This window comes from Amblyraja radiata, chromosome 9 (assembly GCF_010909765.2).
Source record: "Amblyraja radiata isolate CabotCenter1 chromosome 9, sAmbRad1.1.pri, whole genome shotgun sequence".
NCBI lineage: Eukaryota > Metazoa > Chordata > Chondrichthyes > Rajiformes > Rajidae > Amblyraja > Amblyraja radiata.
Window position 1 is genome coordinate 66976689 of NC_045964.1, and position 22659 is coordinate 66999347.

Genomic DNA, 22659 nt, shown 5'->3' on the forward strand with positions numbered 1-22659 from the left:
AGAGAGTTGGATAGGGCTCTTAAAGATAGCGGAGTCAAGGGAAATGGGAAGAAGGCAGGAACAGGGTACTGATTGTGGATGATCAGCCATGATCACAGAGAATGGTGGTGCTGGCTCGAAGGGCCGAATGGCCTCCTCCTGCACCTGTTGTCTATTGTCTATTGTCTATTAATGTGCTTGACTTGCCGAGGCATCGTGAGGTATAAATGGAACATGTTGAAGGCAGAAGGCACACAAAATTGCTGGAGAAACTCAGCGGGTGCAGCAGCATCTATGGAGCGAAGGAAATAGGCAACGTTTCGGGCCGAAACCCTTCTTCAGACTGATGGGGGGTGGGGGGGGGGGGAGAAGGAAGAAAAAGGGGAGGAGGAGGAGGAGCCCGAGGGCGGGAGGATGGGAGGGTGGGAGGAGACAGCTAGAGGGTTAAGGAAGGGGAGGAGACAGCAAGGGCTAGCAAAATTGGGAGAATTCAATGTTAATGCCATCCGGACGCAAGGTCCCCAGACGGAATATGAGGTGCTGTTCCTCCAATTTCCGCTGTTGCTCACTCTGGCAATGGAGGAGACCCAGGACAGAGAGGTCGGATTGGGAATGGGAGGGGGAGTTAAAGTGCTGAGCCACCGGGAGTTCAGGTAGGTATAGCGGACTGAGCGGAGGTGTTGTGATGGTCTGGGCTGTGTCCACAATTCTCTTCAATTTCTTGCGGTCTTGGATGAAGCTGTTCCCTATCCATGCTGTGATGCATCCCGATAAAATGCTTCCAACGGCGCATCTGTAGAAGTTGTTGAGGGTTGTCGGGGGCAAGCAGAATTGTCACACAGCAACACATCCTATTATAGCCTTGCTACCGACCAACGTAACTCAAGGAAGACTTTCAGAAATAATACGTTGGGGATATCTAGCCAGTCAGACAGCAACAGTGGATAGAGTAACACAATTAGCACCAGAGGACTTTCTGTTGTGAAGAATTTTGAGGTTATTGGTGATTTTAGGGTCAGGTGGAAAAATGAGGAATATCGATGGGGTTTAGGTTGGAGGCAATAAAAGGTGGCACAGATACGCAGCTGGTTGAGTTACAGCCTCACAGCATCAGAGACCCAGGTTTGATCCTGACTTTGGGTGCTGCCTGTGTGGAGTTTGCATGTTCTCCCTGTAACCGCTCCGGTTTCCTCCCACATCCTAAAGTCGTGTGGGTTTGTAGATTAATTGGCTTCTGTAAAAATATGCCCCAATTGTGTGGGAAGTGGATGAGAAAACAGGATAACCTGGAACTAGTGTCAATTGATCAATATAGTCAGCAAAGACTCGGTCTTGGCTAAATGGTTGTGATGGGTTGGAGGTGGAATAAGAAATTAAGGACCGGCATGAGACTGTGGTCTGGGACAAGAAAACCTTAAAGCCCTGTCCCACGGTACGAGTTCATTCCAAGGGCTCTCCCGAGTTTTAAAAAATCAAACTCGTGGTAAGCATGGAGAATGAACGTAGCGGGTACGTCGGAGCTCGGGGACGTCTCTTAGCGGCTCGTAACGCTAACGGCAGGTACTCGGGAAGACTCGCTAACAGCAGGTAAGGTCAGGAAGACTCGTGAAGATTTTTCAACATGTTGAAAAATGTCCATGAGAGCCCCGAGTACCGACGAGCGGCCATTACCATAAATCTCCGAGTTCGAATCAGGGCAAACTCGGGAGAGCTCTTGGAATGAACTCGTACCGGGGGACAGGGCTATTATAGCGCCAGAGACCCGGGTTTGATCTATGGGTTGACTATGGGTGCTTGTCTACACGGAGTTTGTACATTATCCCTGTGACCTGTCTAGGTTTTCTCAGATATCTTTGGTTTCTTCACACACTCCAACGATGTGCAGGCCTGCAGGTTAATTGGCTTGGTGTAAATGTAAAATTGTCCCTAGTGTGTGTAGGATAGTGTAAGTGTGCAGGGATCGCTGGACGCCATGGACTCAGTGGGCCGAATGGCCTGTTTCCGCGCTGTATCTCTAAACTAAACTAAGCTGAAAGGAACAGAAGAGAAGGTTGTATGAGGACCATCAGATGCTACTGAACGTGAAAATCTGACAAGGCTTTCAAGATGAAATTCTCTCCACAGATGCTACCCGATGTTGGATGTTTCTAGCATTTGTTGTTTTTCTTATTGATAACTGTTATCTGAGAAAATGGAAAAATTAATTGCCATTTGAAAATTTTGAAACCACTTAACCAATTGCGAATTTGACATTACACCCCTTGATTAAGCTTTGTGAAAAGGTCAATGGTCTGACTGATCACAAGGGTTGGGAACAGGTGATGCAGCCTGTTCTGTCGTTCAAATAAATGGTGGCTTTATCTGATCTTGGTCTGTTTTCCATTCAGAACGACACAACAGTTAATTCTCGTGTAGTCTGCCTGGGATTCTTGGCTTCCATAATCTCCATGTTCATTAGTGTTAGGAGCAGAATTAGGCCATTCGGCCCATCAAGCCCACTCCGCCATTCAATCCTGGCTGATCTACTTTCCCCTCTCAACCCCATTCTCCTGCCTTCTCCCCATAACCCCGGGCACCCGTACTAATCAAGAATCTATCTATCTCTGCCGTAAAAATATCCATTGACTTGGCCTCCACAGCTTTCTGTGGCAATGAAGTCCACAGATTCACCACCCACTGAAGAAAGAAGTTCCTCCTCATCTCCTTCCTAAAGAAACGCCTTTTTATTCTGAGGCTATGACTCTCCCACTAGTAGAAACATCCTCTCCACATCCTCTCTATTCGGTACATTTCAATGAGGTGCCCCCTCATCCTTCTAAACTCCAGCGTGCCATCAAACGCTCATCACACGATAACCCACTCATTCCTGGGATCATTCTGGTCAACCTTCACTGGACCCTCAGAACATCCAGCCTGCTCTGCCGTCCAAAGAAACTGTGACTTATCTGATCTTGGTCCGTTTCCGTGTCAGAACTACACAACCCTTGTCTAGTCTTCTCGGCTTCTATTGTCTTCTACTTAGGCAGTGCCGCAGAGGAAAGGACCACACACTTCTATTCTGTGGATTCTGCAATAGTTATTGAGGTCACTGTGAGGTCCAGAGTCACTGCCTTGTGTGGGGCAGGAGGTGGTTAAGGAGGCAGGTGGACGAAGAGTTTGGGAGGTGATGCTCTTTCTCCCGCTGTTTATTCTGGGCTTCAATGTGCTCCTTAAAAATGGAATTCTCATTAATATCTCAAGTCCTTCTCCTCCTGCTTTCCTCTATCCGTTGTAGCCCAGGGATTCCTAACAGTTGGTGGAAACATCAATTGAAAGGGCCATTTCCAGGCTTGAACCTCATGGTTGAGGTTGGAGTGACCTCAGTGCCGGGTGGAGATGAGGCGGTTGAATATTCCAGCAAGAAACATGTCGGAGGTGAGGTGCAGCGTTGTGGCGAGAAAGACTGAGAAAGGTTTAGGAGGAACGAGAAAGTCAATAGTCAATAGGTGCAGGAGTAGGCCATTCAGCCCTTTGAGCCAGCACCGCCATTCACTGTGATCATGGCTGATCATCCAACTCAATATCCCATACCTGCCTTCTCTCCATACCCCCTGATCCCTTTAGCCACAAGTTCCACATCTAACTCCCTCTTAAATATAGCCAATGAACTGGCCTCAACTACCTTCTGTGGCGGAGAATTCCAGAGATTCACCACTCTCTGTGTGAAAAATGTTTTCCTCATCTCGGTCCTAAAGGATTTCCCCCTTATCCTTAAACAGTGACCCCTTGTTCTGGACTTCCCCAACATCGGGAACAATCTTCCTGCATCTAGCCTGTCCAACCCCTTAAGAATGTTATAAGTTTCTATAAGATCCCCCCTCAATCTTCTAAATTCTAGCGAGTACAAGCCGAGTCTATCCAGTCTTTCTTCATATGAAAGTCCTGACATCCCAGGAATCAGTACCCCGTTCCTGCCTTCCCCCCATATCCCTTAACTTCGCTATCTCTAAGAGCTCTATCTAACTCTCTCTTGAAAGCATCCAGAGAACCAGCCTCCACCAAAGATACTAGAGTATCTTTGGCCTCCACCACCCTCTGAGACAGGGAATTCCACAGACTCACAACTCTCTGTGTGAAAAAGCTTTTACTCATCTCCGTTCTAAATGGCTTCCCACTTATTCTTAAACTATGGCCCCATGTCCTGGACTCCCCCAACATCGGGAACATGTTTCCTGCCTCTAGCGTGTCCAATCCCTTAATAATCTTATATGTTTCCGTAAGATCCCCTCTCATCCATTCTAAATTCCAGTGTATACAAGCCCAGCAGCTCCATTCTTTCAACATATGACAGTCCCGCCATCTTGGGATTAACCTCGTGAACCTACGCTGCACTCCCTCAATAGCAAGAATGTCCTTCCTCAAATTTGGAGACCAAAACTGCGCACAATACTCCAGGTGTGGTCTCACTAGGGCCCTGTACAACTGGGCCTGACAGTTATCAAGCAATCAGTTTGTAGTACTGAGATATAGTCTGCTGTGGACTCGATGGTTAACACTGTGACTAGCATGTTACCCTCTGGCAGAGATAATTTGGATGCAAAATTCCATTGGCAAGCACATTTGAGAAGGATGCCAAGGTTTCTCTTGACAGAATTAACAAATTTTGTGTGGTCAGAAAAAGAATAAGTTGCTGAAGAAACTCAACAGGTCAGACGGCATCCGTGGAGCCAAAAGACTAGTTGTCAATTTGGATTAAGACCCTACAACAACTAGCTGGGTCTTGACGTGGGTTATCGACCTGAAACATTGACGATACTATTGCCTCCACAGATGCTGTCTCACCTGCTGAGTTCCACCAGCAGCTTGCTTTTGCTCCAGATTCCAGCATCTGGTGTTTCTCACAACTCCCTTGCATGCCAACTTGTTGTATTTAACATGCGTTGTACCTCGTCGACAATTCCGTGGACCGATAAAGGGAATAACGATAGGTGCAAGATTCTGCAGCAACCCGCTGTGTCTTCATGCCTGAATTTCCTATTAGGTTTGGGAGGCAGTTTTTTTTTTCTTCAGTCCATTGGGATTTTCCCGGGAGGATGGAGAAGGTTGGAGTGGGCCGGATGCATCCAATCGCACACATGGCAATCATGTGTGAAAAGTAATTTAAGTAAAAAGAGTCATCCTTTCAAACCTTCGGAGATTGTTCCACCACACAGCATGAAATGAGATCATGATTGATCTGCATGTATCCTAATACCGTGGTCCTCACATCCATGTGAATCTCCCGGGTGGAAAGGATGCCTGCATAACAATGTTGTCTGATAAGTATGAGCTCCTTGGTCAACAAGGCCACGTACCTGAATCTCTCTCGCACATGGAGAGAGCGTTTACAAAGGTCTTGCACTTGGATTCAGGCCGGCTGCAGTTTGCTTCAGTGCATGCGAGCTGCAGGTCCGTGCAAATGTTCAATTCTGCACCTCGCTCCTGGTGCAGGGAATAATAAATGCAGCCACGTGCCGTGAGTAATTACGCAGGGTCGGCACTAGGCCGTCAGCCAGACTTTTAAAAATCGTTTTTAAAAAACGCGCATGCGCCGAAAAAAACTAGTAAAACCGCTCGTGCACTGATCGGTCCTGTAGGCAGTCCGTCGACTGTTAAACAATCTTAAAATCGTGCATGCGCAGATTGGTCTCCTCTCCTGTGGGCATGCGCAGCTCCTTGCGTGCAGGCCACGGTGCAAAGGCAGAATTTCAGCTGCCTTTGTTGCCCGTTGTAAGTGAAGGCTTGAAGGAGCGTCCACGGCACGTGAGTTGAACATAGTCAAAGCCCTGTCCCACGGTACGAGTTCATTCCAAGAGCTCTCCGAAGATTAAAAAAAATCAAACTCGTGGTAAGCCTGGAGAATGAACATAGAAACATAGAAACATAGAAAGTAGGTGCAGGAGGAGGCCATTCGGCCCTTCGAGCCAGCACCGCCATTCATTGTGATCATTGCTGATCGTCCTCTATCAATAACCCGTGCCTGCTTTCTCCCCATATCCATTGACTCCACTAGCCCCTGGAGCTCTATCTAACTCTCTCTTAAATCCGTCCAGTGACTTGGCCTCCACTGCCCTCTGTGGCAGGGAATTCCATAAATTCACAACTCTCTGGGTGAAAAAGTTTTTTCTCACCTCAGTCTTAAATGACCTCCCCTTTATTCTAAGACTGTGGCCCCTGGTTCTGGACTCGCCCAACATTGGGAACATTTTTCCTGCATCTAGGTTGTCTAGTCCTTTTATAATTTTATATGTTTCTATAAGAACCCCCTCATCCTTCTAAACTCCAGTGAATACAAGCCTTTTCAATCTTTCCTCATATAACAGTCCCGCCATCCCAGGGATCAATCTCGTGAACCTACGCTGCACTGCCTCAATCACAAGGATGTCCTTCCTCAAATTAGGAGACCAAAACTGTACACAATACTCCAGATGTGGTCTCACCAGAGCCCTATACAACTGCAGAAGAACGTAGCGGGTACGTCGGAGCTCGGGGACGTCTCTTAGCGGTTCGTAACGCTAATGGCAGGTATTCGGGAAGACTCGCTAACGGCAGGTAAGCACGGGAAGACTCGTGAAGATTTTTCAGCATGTTGAAAAATGTCCACGAAAGCCCCGAGTACCGACGAGTGGCCATTACCGTAAATCTCCGAATTCGAATCAGGGCAAACTTAGGAGAACTCTTGGAATGAACTCGTACCGTGGGACTGGGCTTTTACTCGTATTATGCGTACTGCGGATGAAATTATGCACTTGAGAATTATGCCCGCCTGAGATCGATTATTAAAATAATAACCATTTAATAATAAATACAGAATTTTGGAAATGAATCGGAAATCTTTACTATTTATATTTAATAATTGCTTTTTAAAAAATAATTTTAGTCAGGCTAGGCACTTCCGACCTTGCCCACCCTGAAGGCATGTGCCGGAATAATAGGAACTGAAGATGCTGGTTTATACCGAAGGCAGACACAAAATGCCGGAGTAACTCAGTGGGTCAGGCAGAATCTCTGGGGAACAAAGATGGGTGACGTTTCGGGTCGGGTTCCATCTTCAGACTGAAAGCAGAGGGGAGGGAACTGGAGGTTCTGGGGAAGAGATGGTAGCAGATTTATTCTCAAGCTCAGTCATGGAGCGATCTGTCTGCACAGCTTTCACAATGAGTTCATGTGCGAATGCATTGATGGTAGGAAGGAACCTTACCAGCCGATCTGAAGCAAAGTCCTTCACTGCCGAAAGCCCAATTCAACAGCAGAGAAGGACTCAATTTGAAAGTACAGGCATTGGCATAGTCATAGAGTGATACAGTGTGGAAACAGGCCCTTCAGCCCAACTTACCCACACCAGCCAACATGTTCCAGCTACACTCGTCCTACCTGCCTGTGCTTGGTCCATATGCCTCCAAACCTGCCCTATCTGGTCTTCGATTCCCCTACTCCGGACAAGAGACTCTGACCTAGAATATATTTGTAGTCCATGGTTCTGTAGATTGGCCATTGGTACCACAACTGATTCTGACACCATGCCTCATATTTGCTGCCCATCACAACTAATCTGCTTATAAGTTAGGGTGGCACAGTGATGCATCGGTAGAGCTGCTGCCTTACAGTACCACAGACATGGGTTCGATCCTTACTCTGGGTGTATGTATCTGTATGGAGTTTCAAAGTTCTCCCTGTGTCTGCATTGATTTTCTCTGGGTGATTTGATTTCCTCCCACACTCCAAAGATGTACAGGTTTGTAGGTTAATTTGGCTTTTGTAAAATTGTAAATTGTCCCTAGTTTGCGTGGGATAGTGCTAGTGTACGGGGTGATCACTGGTCGGCGCGTACTCAATGGGTCGAACGGCCTGTTTCCACGCTGTATCTCTATAGTCTGAAGTCTACATCAGCTAGAAAAGGCTCGCTTGGATTCCAAGTAATCGGCTAATGAATTGGCTGTAGAAAATGAGGAAAGGTTGATGTATATTTAGCTTCTCTCCAGACTTCACGCTATCCAAAATGCTTTACATCTGAGATGTACTTCTAGAAGGAACTGCAGATGCTGGTTTAAACTGAAGATAGACACAAAAAGCTGGAGAAAATCGATGTTTCACGTCGAGACCCTTCTCCAGACTGGCAGAAGAGTCTGAAGAAGGGTCTCGACCCGAAATGTCACCCATTCCTTCTCTCCAGAGATGATGCCTGTCCCGCTGAATTCCATGTACTTCTAGAAGCTTGATAATGTAGGAAGCATTGTAAATTAACTCATGTGGTCGTAGAGGTAACATTACGAAGATAACTTCTGTTTGTGGCTAGCCCACATAACCATTCCACCCAGGGTGGAAATGTCAAAGACGAGAGGGCATGGCTTTAAGGAAAGAGGATCAACAGTTAAAGATGTGGGGTATAACGTTTTTACACAGAGAGTGGTAGGTGCCTGGAATGCGCTGCCAGGGGTTGGAGGTGGAGTTAGGAAAAGGGGAAGTACAACTGGGTATCCTTGTTCATCAGTCATTAAAAGTAAGCATGCAGGTACAGCAGGCAGTGAAGAAAGCTAATGGCAAGTTGGCCTTCATAACAAGAGGAGTTGAGTATAGGAGCAAAGAGGTCCTTCTGCAGTTGTGCAGGGACCTATTGAGACCACACCTGCGGTGTTGTATGCAGTTTTGGCCTCCAAATTTGAGGAAGGCCATTCTTGCTAGTGAGGGAGTACAGCGTAGGTTCACGAGGTTAATTCCCGGGATGGCAGGACAGTCATATGTTGAAAGAATGGAGCGACTGGGCTTGAATCTAGAAGGATGAGAGGGTATCTTATTAAAACATATAAGATTATTAATGGATCTGACACGCTAGAGGCAGGAAACATGTTCCCGATGTTGGTGGAGTCCAAAAATAGGGGCCACAATTTAAGAATAAGGGGTAGGCCATTTAGAACGGAGATGAGGAAGCACTTTTTCACCCAGAGAGTTGTGAATCTGCGGAATTCACTGCCTCAGAAGGCAGTGGAGGTCAATTCTCTGGTTGTATTCAAGAGAGAGTTAGATAGAGCTCTTAAAGATAGAGGAGTGATGGGATATGGGGAGAAGGCAGGAACGGGGTACTGATTGGGGATGATCAGCCATGATCACAGTGAATGGCGGTGCTGGCTCGAAGGGCTGAATGGCCTACTCCTGCACCTATTGTCTATTGTCTATTGAGAGATATCGTGCTGGCATTTAAGAGTGTTTTAGATAGGCAGATGGATATGCAAAGAATGGAGGGATATGGGCCACAGGCAGGAAGTGGAGATGAATTCATCTTGGCATCGTTCAGAATGGACATTGAGGACCGAGGGACTTGTTCCTCTGCAATACTGTTCTGTGGTCTTGCTAACCTCAGTCTCTCAGGTCATCTGAGAAAATGGTTGTACAAAGAGGTCTGCTGACTTGCTTGGGGAGGTAGTCAAGCTGGCAAAGAAGGGTTGGCAAAGAGCTGAGGGAATGGAGCTGAGGTCAGTCAGGAATAATGCAATTCAAGTCAATGGCTAATTTTATTCCCATTCTGCCTGTACCCAGCAGAAGAGTAAAAGACATCGCAGCCCTCTCTCTCCCAATATATCAGAACCAGGACGGGGCAGTGGTGCAGCGGTAGAGTTGTTACCTTAATGCGTCAGAAACTCAGGTTAGATTCTGACTACTGGTGCTGTCTGTACGGGGTTTGTACGTTCTCCCATGTGATGGCATGGGTTTTCTCCGGGTGCTCCGGTTTCCTCCCACACTCCAAAGATGTACAGGTTTGTAGGTTAATTGGCTTCGGTAACATTGTAAATTGTCCCTAGTGTGTGTAGGATAATGTTAGTATACGCGGTGATCGCTGGTCGGCGCAGACTCAGTGGGCCGAAGGGCCTGTTTCTGCACCATATCTCTAAGCTAAACCAAACCAAACTAAACTAAACTAAATTGCTGAGTGTACTAAGCACACCGACTGAACTACAATTTGGTGCACTGGTTGTAACTGTGAAAGATGAAGGTTACATGAATGTCTTTTTTTGTAAGTGCAATTGTGCTTCGGATATCGTTTCATAGCTGAGGTGACCTTTCATGCCTTTTACACCTTATGAAGATACATGGGCACCTCAGTGCCATTTCCTACTTCCTGGCACAGATGTTATCCAGCAGGTGTTATACCACAGCCACTTCACTACATCAGTAAATCTCACATTCGCGAAAAAAGGTCACTCCGTCACACGCTTGAGACCTCTTTACCCGCCACGCCCTGATTTTTTCAATAATCCATCAGTTTAGTTTTGTTTAGCGATACAGCGCGGAAACAGGCCCTTCAGCCCATCGAGTCCGCTCCGACCAGCGATCCCTGTACACTAACACTATCCTACACACACTAGGGACAATTTATACGTATACCAAGCCAATTAACCAATGAACCAGTGTGTCTTTGGAGCTTGGGAGGAAACCGAAGATCTCGGAGTAAACCCACCTGGTCACGGGGAGAACGTGCAAACTCCGTACAGACAGCGCTCGTAGTCGGGATGGAACCCGAGTCTCTGGCGCTGCAAGCACCCTAATGCCCCTGTCCCACTTAGGAAACCTGAACGGAAACCTCTGGAGACTTTGCGCCCCACCCAAGGTTTCCGTGCGGTTCCCGGAGGTTGCAGGTGGTTGCCGGAGGTTGCAGGTAGTGGAAGCAGGTAGGGAGACTGACAAAAACCTCCGGGAACCTCCGGGAACCGCACCGAAACCTTGGGTGGGGCGCAAAGTCTCCAGAGGTTTCCGTTCAGGTTTCCTAAGTGGGACAGGGGCATTTTAAGGCAGCAACTCTACCACTGCGCCACCATGCCACCGTTCTTCATATTCTATTGCCTTTGAAATATTTCAATAGGATTTGTTTCTACCTATAAGCACAGTGTTTCAAGTCTAGGCAACCTGAGCAACTTCCTTCTCATTAATTCTCTGTTTTTTAAAAAAAAGAATGGCCTCTGATGACTGACCCATGCTCTCCCCTTTTAGTTTAATCAAAGCCCTTTATAACTTAATTTCAAAAGGAGGTTGATGAAGCGTTGCATTGTAAGCTTGTCATCAAAATGAAAAGTGACTAAAAGGAGCAGCAACAATATGGATAGAAAATTGGCCAAGTCACAGGAAACAGTAGTAAAGCTTTATACTTCAAACTGAAGGTGGGTGTACAGTGTTATTTAGTTTAGTCTAGTTCAGTTTATTATTGTCATGTGCAGCGAGGTACAGTGAAAAGCTTATTTGTTCCATGCTATCCAGGGGAATCGAGAACCAGAGGACATAGGAGTAAGGTGAAGCGGGAACGATTTCATAATCCTCAAGACTTCAAGGTCAAGGTTTCAAGGTCAGTTTATTGTCACGTACCAATTAAGGTACAGTGAAATTCAAATTACTATACAGCCATGCAATAAATGAATAAATAAATAAATAAATAAACACATACATACATACATACATACATACATACATACATACATACATACATACATACTTGCCTCATACTGTGTTTTGTATTGAATTCTGTCTTTACTTTGTGTACTAGTCATGTCTCTACTATTTATTTCATTCCCCTTACATGTTTTTCCTCTACATGCTCAATTTTTGTAAGGTGTCCTTGAGACTCTTGAAAGGCGCCCATAAATAAAATTTATTATTATTATTATTATTATTATTATTATACATAAATAGGTTGAAAATAAATAAATAAATAAATGATCATGATGATAATAATCATGAGAGTAACAGATCAGGTGAGCGCACATTCTCTTGCCCAGAGTAGGGGAATCGAGAACCAGAGGACATAGGTTCAAGACGAAGGGGAAAAGATTTGATAGGAATCTGAGGGCTAACTTTTTCACACAAAGTGTGGCAGGTGTGTGGAGCGAGCTGCCAGAGAGGTAGTTGAGGCAAGTAGTATTGCAATGTGTACGACACAATTAGACAGGTACATGGATAGGACAGGTTTAGAGGGATAGGGGTCAAATGCAGGCAGGTGGGATGAGTGTAGCTGGGACATGCTGGTCGGTGTGGGCAAGTTGGGCCAAAGGGCCTGTTTCCACGCTGAATGACTCCATGACTCTTCACCCAGGGAGCTGTGGAGGTTCAATCAATAAGTATATTCAACATATACAATGTGGATATTTAGGGTAGAAAATCCATAAGCAGGAATATAGCTGGGTGTTGAAACAACTACTCTAAATGGTCATTTAAGTTTGCATATATTTTTGTTATGTCTTCATTCAATGCCTATGAAGTCCATCCAATTTTATTATTCTTCATAATAATTGCTTCCAAATGAGCGCTTTGCTCAGCTATCTTTTGGAAGACTTCAGTGCCAACCAATCAAACTTGGCAAGGATTCCAGCGAAAAACACTAATGTTGTTGTAAAACGGCTCAAGCAATCTTTGATCTTCTCCTTCCTCGCAAGTCTGTAGGATCTCCTACCCCAGGCAGCTGTGGAAACTCAGTGCGTAAATATTTTCACGACAGAAGTTGCGAGATTTTTGGTTGTTAAGGGAACCCTGGTGATAGTGCAGGCTTCTCGCACTGAGGTAGATAATCTGCTGTGATCTTATTGAATGGTGGAGCAGGTGTGAAATGACCTGCTCTTGTTCCTCATCCGTATTACCTTTGTTTGCTAGCTTTAAGAAGTTGTGACATGTATCTCCCAACCCAGTAAAATACCACAATTTATACTATATTCTTTTTGGCTTTTTGGCTCTTCCAAATATTATTATTATATACTTAGTCAAAAAGTCATGGAGCTGAACAGCCCAGCCAAGCTCCTCCATGTCAACCAAGTTGTCTAACCAAGCTAGCATTACTTGCCTGCACCTCTAGTTTAGGTTAGTTTAGAAGTACGGCGCGGAAACAGGCCGTTCGGCCCAACGAGTCAGCACCCACCCGCGATCCCGGCACATTAACACTACCCTACACACATTAGTGACAATTTACAAGTGCCGGGTGTCAACTTCTCTACATCGGCGAGACCAAGCGCAGGCTCAGCGATCGCTTCACTGAACACCTCCGCTCAGTCCATCCTAACCTATCCGATCTCCCAGTGGCCCAGCACTTCAACTCCTCCTCCCATTCCCATTCCCACACTGACCTTTCTGTCCTGGGCCTCCTCCATTGTCAGAGTGAGGCCCAGCGCAAATTGCAGGAACAGCACCTCATATTTCGCTTGGGTAGTTGACACCCAATTTACACATATACAAAGCCAATGAAACCTCAAACCTGTACGTCTTTGGAGTGTGCAATGAAACCAAAGATCTCGGAGAAAACCCACGCAGGTCACGAGGAGAACGTACAGACTGCGTACAGACAGCACCCGTAGTCAGGATCGAACCCGGGTGTCTTGGTCATAGGATATATTATAATGAAAACTAATTGACCTAAGACTGATGTGTCGGAGGAAACTGCAGATGCTGGTTTACACTGAAGATAGACACAAAATGCTGGAGTAACTCAGCGGGACAGCCAGCATCTCTGGAGAAAGGGAATAACCCAAGGGTCTCAACCCGAAACGTCACCTATTCCCTTTCTCCAGAGATGCTGCCTGACCCGCTGAGTTACTCCAGCATTTTGTGCCTATCTTTGAATTAGAACTGATGCCTGTTACTGCCCATTGTGTATTCTCCCCATTCACTAGTCCTCTCTGCCTCCTGGTTTAACACTCATGACATCACAGTCCTTATAAATCCTACCCTTGTGCTTTCCAAAAATATGTCCCATATGAAATACTTTTTCAAATATTGAAAATCCAAATATACATTATTTACTGCATTACTTTCAACTACCTCTGTTTTACTTCATTAAAGAACTGTCAGGTGCAATTTCCCCTTATAAATCCAAGTTGGCTCATCCTTATTAACGCATCTTCAAATGAGAATTAATTTTGCCTTGAGGGTGGGCCCATATATTTTCCACAATTAACGTAAGATTGCTCACCTCTGCTTTTGGCACCTCTCCCGTGTTGAAGGGGGATTGGAGTTTTATAGTTGAGGCTTCTCCACCTTAGATTCCTACAGAAATATAACATGAACTCGGAGAACTCGGTACCAAGGTCTAAGCGGAAGCTCAGAGGGGATAGAGCCTTTTCTGTTGCTGCTCCGGCACTCTGGAACACCTTGCCGCTGCACATCAGACAGGCCCCCTCACTGTCCATCTTCAAATCCTCCCTAAAAACATATTTTTATTCCTTGGCTTTCGACACTGGCTGAGGCATTGCTCCTGTTTTTAGTGCTTTTAATGTCTTTTAATTTTTAGTGTGTTTTTTATAGTCCTTCGTTTTACGGTTTTTAATGGTTTTTAATTGTTTGTAATAGCTTTTTGTTCATGATTTCTCATGTACAGCACTTTGTGGCAACTGTAGTTGTTTAAAGTGCTTTATAAATAAAGTTATTATTATTATTATTATTATGAATCACACAGCAAAACACAAACAGTTTCTTCCCAGTTGTTATCAGGCAACTGAACCATCCTACCACAACCAGAGAGCAGTGCTGAACTACCATCCACCTCAATGGTGACCCTCGGGCTATCATTAATTGGACTTTGCTGGTTTTACCTTGCACTAAACATTATTCACGTATCATGTATCTAAACACTGTAAATGGCTCGATTGTAATCATGTATTCTTTCCGCTGACTGGAAAGCATGCAAGAGGAGCTTTTCACTGTACCTCGGTACACGTGACGATAAACTAAACTGAAAACTATAACAGTGGACAGCAAGTCATTTCATCGTGAATCAAAATTCACCAGCATTATTCTTCCACTTGACCATGAGGGAGGAGACTTAATTAGAGTTGGGGCCCTTCTTCAGACTGATAGAGTAGACAGGAGATGCTGCGGGGGAAGAGGTGATGGGAGGGGAGAGGCAAGAACTAGTAAGCGATAGGATGCGCAGAAAGGAACTGCAGATGTTGGTTCACACTGAAGATAGACGTAAAGTGCTGGAGTAACTCAACGGGCCGAGCAGCATCTCTGGAGAAAAAGGATGGGTGACATTTCAGGTCTGGACCCATTATTCAGACTGAAACATCAACCATCCTTTTTCTCCAGAGATGCTGCCTGACCCGCTGAGTTACTCCAGCACTTTGAGTCTAAGTGATAGGATGCTGCAGGTAAGGAGGAGTTGATTGGGAGGTGAGTCCAGTGAGGGAGAGAGAGGAGTGGAGATGGTAGCCATGACTGCATGTGGAGTAGACAAGTCAAGCAATCAATTCAATTATACTTTATTGTCACATGTACCTAGGTACAATGAAATGCTTTGTTTTGCGTATAACCCGGTAAAATCATACAGCAGGCCTGTGCAATACACAAGAAGGTGCCACCGTTATGATGTTGACAAAGTTGCAAAAGTTCACCATCTTCTGCAGCAGAAGTCCCCCCCCCCCCCCCCCCACTGTACCTCGATGCACGTAACAATAAACTGAATGAAACTGAGCTGAGCTGAGCTGAGTCCTCGCTGGCGCTCGCTGGCGGATCTCCCTTCGTTCTCCGCCGGTCCCCCTGCGATGATGGTGGTGCAAGTCGTGCCATCTGATAGGAAGGAAGGTGGGGAGTGAAATATGCTGTAGAAGCAGAGGAAGGGATTGTGCGTAGAAGAGAATAAGGAAGCAGGGAAAGAAACCACACCTGGGGCTGATAGGAATCTTGCAATGAAACCGCTTTATTTATTTTATCCTTTCTCTCTATGTTTGCATAAAGGTGGAGAAACTGTACGATGGATAAGTGTACCAAAGACAGAGATATAAAAAGAAAATATGAATTGGACATCAATTTCCCTTTCAACCGATCTGTATTTTTGCTATGATCCGTGCCTTAGTCATGGACTTCAATGGCACAGTTACATTTCCCACTTCATCATAAATAGGTTTCATGTCTTTAATGTATGATTTATGGAGGATTTTGGAGTTTGTTCTTGTATCACCTGCTTTACCTTGGTCCTTTCCATGGCCCTATCCATATACCTACCGGCTGCCATCGTTGTACACTGCTGGAAGAACATACCATTGGAAAGGAGATGAAGAGGAATTTCTTCAGTCAGAGTTTAGTGAATCTGCGGCATTCATTGCCATCGATGGCTGTGGAGGCCATCAATGGATGTTTTTAAGGTGGAACTTTACAGATTCTTGATTAGTTTAGTTTTTTTATAGAGGGATACTGTGCGGAAACAGGCCCTTCGGCCCACTGAGTCTGCGCAGCCCAGCGATCCCTGCACATTTACACTATCCTACACACACTAGGGACATTTTACAATTTTACCAAGCCAATTAACCTACAAACCTGTACGTCTTTGGAATTGTATTAATTAGTAAAGGTGTCAGGGTTTATGGGGAGAAGGCAGGAGAATGGGGTTGAGAGGGAAAGATAGATCAGCCATGATTGAATTGTGGAGTGGACTTGATGGGCCGAATGGCCTAATTCTGCTCCTAGAACTTATGAAGCATGAATTGACTATAGTGTTCGCTGCCTGACATTTATAATAGCATAGACCGTAGAGCTTTTGAGAGTTAACTGGACAAGTATATGAGAGAGAAGAGAACAGAGGGATGTGCTGAGAAATTTGGAGGTTTGACAATGAGAGGAGGCTTAGGTGGACCATTAATATGCCATTGTCTGTTAGGACAGAGTGGTCTGTCTCCATACCATAACTCTCCTTTATCCTTTATATATAATCCATCCATTGCCAGGGTCAACGAGTTTAGGTTGGTTTAGTTTAGTTTAGTTTAGAGATACAGAGCTGAAACAGGCCCTTCGGCCCAGAGTCAGCACGACCAGTGATCCACGCACATTGACGCTATCCTACACACTATCCTAGTGACAATTTACATTTATACCAAGCCCAGTTAACCTGCAAACCTGTACGTCTTTGGAGTGTGGGGTGGAAACCGAAGATCTCGGAGAAAACCCACGCAGGTCACGGGGAGAAAGAACAAACTCCGTACAGATAGCACCCATAGTCAGGATCGAACCCGGGTCTCTGGCGCCGTAAGCGCTGTCCGACAGCAACTCTACCGCTGCACCTCCGTGTCATCCTAAGTTACAGCCAAAAGAATTGCTGTCATTGTACTATCACTTGTTTTGATCAAAGATCCCAGAGATGGTCTTATACATCTGGGTCCGCCCAACATCCAGGGGGTCATGTTACAAGGGATGGCAGAAGGCCAGTAGAATCCCTATTGGTTCCATCCAATCCAACAGATGGTGCAGTTTTATCCTTCCCACTTGCATGAGTCATGCTTTTGATACCTTCCTCTAAATATTTATCAGAAGATCCCCAAAAAAACGGTATAATTATATAAAGATATATAAATTGTGTCAAATAACTCCCACCCATTTCGAGCATCCAGTTTCCTCCGTTTTCTTGTCGTCTGGCTGGATTACTTAATCAAAGTTATATTGATAGAGATTCATAGGGAGATGTAAAGCAGATACGAGCCCAACCTACATCTCACCAAGTCCCGTCGATTATCATTTTTTACACTATTTCCAACCGCAACCCATTTTAATCCCAGATATTCCCTTTCATTCCTCTGAGGTTCTGCCTAAATCATACCTAAACACCAGGAGCAATCTATAATGGCCAATCTGTATATGTGGGACAAACCAATGGCATTTGGGGGAAATCCATGCAGTCATGGAGAGAAGGCTTGATCTCCGCACAGATCGCACGCAAGGTCTGGAGGTGTCGTGAGGCAGTGGCTTTAGCAGCTACGCCATTGTGCCACCTCTATCCTGTTTCTGCTTTTGTTCTGTTTCCTTCTGTTAATGACCACAAGTTGCCATCAGAATATTCAATCTGAAACATACCTATCCTCTGGTCTGAAAAGAAGAGTCTCGACCTGAAACATTAACTCTGTTTCACTTGCCACAGATGCTGCCTGATACGTATGCTGAGTGTTTCCAACATTTTCTATTTTATGGACACAAAATGCTGGAGTAACTCCGGTCTGAAGGAGGGTTCCGACCCGAAATGTCACCTATTTCTTTTCTCCAGAGATGCCGCCTTCCCCACTGTGTTACTCCAGCATTTTGTGTCTATCCTCCTGAAACACTTTTTTGTAAATTGTGCAAATGTGCTCCATGTGCATATCCATAATTGTAGACGCCAAGGAACATTCACGTTATTTAATGGCTGCAAACTTCACGTGCAGCTTTTCCTATTTGAACTTGGAGAAAATTGATGAATTTGTTCTATGAAATCAACAGCTTACCTGCCCATGACCAATTACATTAGAAAGAAGCACAGTGTGAATCCAAATCAGAGGTGGTACAGAATTACAAATCATTGGAGCTGTGCCATTGTGTTGATTTGACTAATCTCATGTAAGTCCTGCGTACCATCACTCCACCCTCACACCCTAATCATCCTACTAGTTGCACTGTTTGCATCCTTGTGTCCCTTCGTTATCACCTCTTCCCCAGCCAACAATGGGCCATTATGGTCTCCACCCTTCCTTGGTCATCTGTTGCCGGCTCTGCTATGTACGTGTGTTTTTCCATCTCCAGTTCCCTCCCCTCTACTTTCAGTCTGAAGCAGAGTCCCAATCCGAACCGTCACCCATCCTTTCTCTCCAGAGTTGCTGCCTGACCCGCTGAATTACTCCAGTGCTTTGTGTCTATCTTCGGTATAAACCGGCATCTGCAGTTCCTTTCTGCACAAATACCATTGTAACCCAGGTGTTACAATGCAAAATCCTAATGAACTACAGGTTAGCGTGGAGTATAAACACTTACTTAGATAGATAAGATGTATTCAATCACTGGATGTGGGTATTGATGGTTAGTCCAGCATATAGTGCCCATAATTGCTCTGCAGTGAGTTAGTTAAGAGTCAACTACATTGCCGTTGGTCTAGGGTCACATGGAGGCCAGAGTGGCCAAGAACAGCAGGTTTCAATCCCTGAAGGACATCAGTGAATCAAATAGGTTTTTTTTAAGACAATCCGGTGGTTTCATGGTCAACATCAATGAAATACACTCTTTATTCCAGATTTATTTAATTACATGAATTTAAATTCCCCAGATGATGTGGTGATTCAAACCCATTCCCCCAGATCAAACACCAGTTCGATAAGTTAACCGGCATGTTACAGTCGTGTTGAACGGAGGCCTCTTGACTTCTATGTTCTATGAAAATAAAAAAATCCGAGGCAAGACTTTATGGAGGTCTTTTAGGTATTTACTTTCCTTAGCCGGTTGCCTAATAATGTTGTAATGTGACCCGCTTCCAATTTTACATTTTCCTCCAAAGTCCAGATTTTGCCCTATTCATATCTTAACACTTAAGGAGTTGGAATCATTGTTCCCTAAATGGCCTCCCACTGAAACCCCAGTCCCTCTCTTCTCTGGCTATCTACAATTAAGAAATCTTTTTTTTTTGTGTCAAAAATAATTTATTTAATTACGATCGCGACGCAAACTAAAACGGTGGTAACGCACCCACCACCACAGTACAACATCACCAAATTATCTACATTTTCAAACCACTGTTACAATCCTTGTAAATATACTAAATATCTACAATACAACTATGTCCCTCTCTAACACCGCCCGGGCCCGGACGTAACCCCGGTAAAGGGGCAAGCGTCTGGCTCGGGCAAAGCCCTCTTCCGCCTGTCGCCGTGACTCGCGGATGGCCAGCTTGGCCAGGCCTAGGAGCAACAAGAAATCTTCTTGGTTATGCCTAAGACGTTCTGCCCCATCTAAGGCTCTTTGATGAAGGAAGTCCCAGTCCATATTGGGGAAGTTAAAGTCACCCACCACTCATTGGTTCTGTATTGTCATGTGTACCAGGTACAGTAATAATAATAATGGATGGGATTTATATAGCGCCTTTCTAATACTCAAGGCGCTTTACATCGCATTATTCATTCACTCCTCAGTCACACTCGGTGGTGGTAAGCTACTTCTGTAGCCACAGCTGCCCTGGGGCAGACTGACGGAAGCGTGGCTGCCAATCTGCGCCTACGGCCCCTCCGACCACCACCAATCACTCACACACATTCACACACATTCACACACAGGCAAAGGTGGGTGAAGTGTCTTGCCCAAGGACACAACGGCAGTATGCACTCCAAGCGGGATTCGAACCGGCTACCTTCCGGTTGCCAGCCGAACACTTAGCCCATTGTGCCATCTGTCGTCCCACCACAGTGGAATGTGTTTTTTACATACAGCTCAGCAAAACTATGCCCGTACATAAGCACGATCGCCCCGGTTAGTGCAGTATGCACAGAACAGCCCACTGAGTCCATATGCAAGAGGTGCCATCTTGGCGCCATTTGCAGCCGTCACCTCCATTTCGATCGTATTGCGATCCGATGTCCCTCTCCACACCTGGCCCTCTTCAGCACGACGACAACCCCCTGTTGTCTGGACTCGTACAGCACCAAAACAGACACTACAACCCAACGAGTCCAGGCCAGCTACCAAGCACCCATCTCGCTAACATCATTTTAATTCTCCCTACCTTATGGCATCAACTCCCGCAAGAGTCTGCTACTCACTTATTCACTCACGGCCAATGACTGTAGCCAGTTAACCTAAAAACCTGCAGCTCTTTTGCGAATGCGGGGGAAGTACGGTGAGTCAAAGGGCTTGTTTGACTCTATGAAACATGAAAACTGTGTGGGTTTCTTCTAACCCTGGAGGAAGCCCACACTGTCAAAGAGAGAACATTCAGAATCCACGCGGAGAGTACCAGAGGTCAGGATTGTACCTGGGCTACTGAGGCTGGAGATCTGTTCCTGGTAGGAGTCGTAAAATAATTGAACTAAACAACACTTTGGGCGGCATGATGGCATAGCAGTATAGTTGCTGCCTTACAGGGATAGAGGCCCGGGTTCAATCCTGACTAGGGATGTTGTCTGTACGGAGTTTGTGCGTTCTCCTCATGACCTGCGTGGGCTTTCTCCTGGTGCTCTGGTTTCCTCCCACACTCCACACAGGAATTCTCTGCCTCAGAGAGCGGTGAAGGCCGGTTCTCTGGATACTTTCAAGAGAGAGCTAGATAGGGCTCTTAAAGATAGAGGTGTCAGGGCATATGGGGAGAAGGCAGGAACGGGTGTACTGATTGTGGATGATCAGCCATGATCACTTTGAATGGCGGCGGTGGCTCGAAGGGCCGAATGACCTACTCCTGCACCTATTGTCTATTGTCCAAAGACGTACAGGGTTGAAGGCTTTGGTAAAATTGTAATTTGTCCCTAGTGTGTGTGGGGTAGTGCTGGTGTACGGGAATCGCTGGTCGGTGCGGACTCGGTGAGCCTGTTTCCCAGCTGCATCTCTAAACTAAACTAAACTAAAACTTAAATAGGGCTCCACTTATAATCGTGTGCTGTCAATGTAACTGATTAAATTGGCCCAGATATTTCTGGCACAGGGCACCTTCCAGCGTGCAACTTTAAACTCTCAAACTAGCAGGTCAAAGAGATTTGCCCAATAAATTAGCTGGAGGAAGTATGAGCTGACATCATCTGGTGAATGATGGACTCAATGGTGTCATCTCCTTTCTCAAGGAGATCTAAAGTGAACAGGGGGAATGACAGAAAAGGGACGAAGGTAAGTGGAATAAGGTCACACACAGGAAGGGGAACGATGAGCTGTGGATATAATGGATTAAAAGTCAGACAAAGAGTCAAGAGGAGTTAGCGAGGAACTTTTCTGAGAGTAATTTTGAAAATTTATAACAATGTTCATTTGGTTTAAATTATTGCTTTTATGGACTGGAAAGGTTGATGGGCAGACCTGAAACATAAATCTTCTTATCTGTAGATGTACTTAAGCTGTTAAATTCTAGCCTTAAAGGGCCAGTCCCAGTTGGGCGCCATTTGCGCGTCATTTACGCGACATAATTTACGCGTCACGACGCACGACGCCGCATCGTGACGCGCACGTGATGGGTGCATGGCGGGCATTACGCGCGCATGGCGCGTGGTGAGACGTGCTGGCGAAGGCAGTGACGCACAGATGACATCCAAGTGGGACAAGCCCTTAACTTTGATGCTCGGATGCAGCAGCTTTGTAAACCTCACAGTTCCCTTCAGCTCAGTCCAGTTTCTGTCCACTTTAGTTTATTGTCACGTGTACCGAGGTACAGTGGAAAGCTCGTGTTTCGTGCCAACCAGTCAGCGGAAAGACAATACATGATTACAATCGAGCCATTTACGGTGCACAGATACATGACCTGGGACTAACGTTTGGTGCAAGTTAAAGCCAGTAAAGTCCGATAAAAGATAGCCTGAGGGTTACCACGCTAGTAGTTCAAGTCTCGATCGAAGTTCCTTCTCTCCAGAGATGCTGCCTGTCCCCTCTGAGTTACTCCAGCTTTTTGTATGTATCTTCGTATTTTAAACCAGCATCTGCAGTTCCTTCTTACACAGTAGTTCAGCACTGCTCTCTAGATTTTTTTTTTTCTTTTTTCAAAATTCATTTATTAAAAATAATATTTACAATACGATAAAACAAAATAGAATCCACCACTATAATATAAGATAAACAAATATACTAAATACACTACTATACAACTATGTTACAATCCTTGTCAAGGATGCATTCAACCCCCCGCGGTGCCCAGCGGTCCCGGAAATCCCCCAGGGTGCCCTCTCTAACACCACCCGGGCGCGGACGTAACCCTGGAAGAGGGGCAGGCAGCTGGCTCGG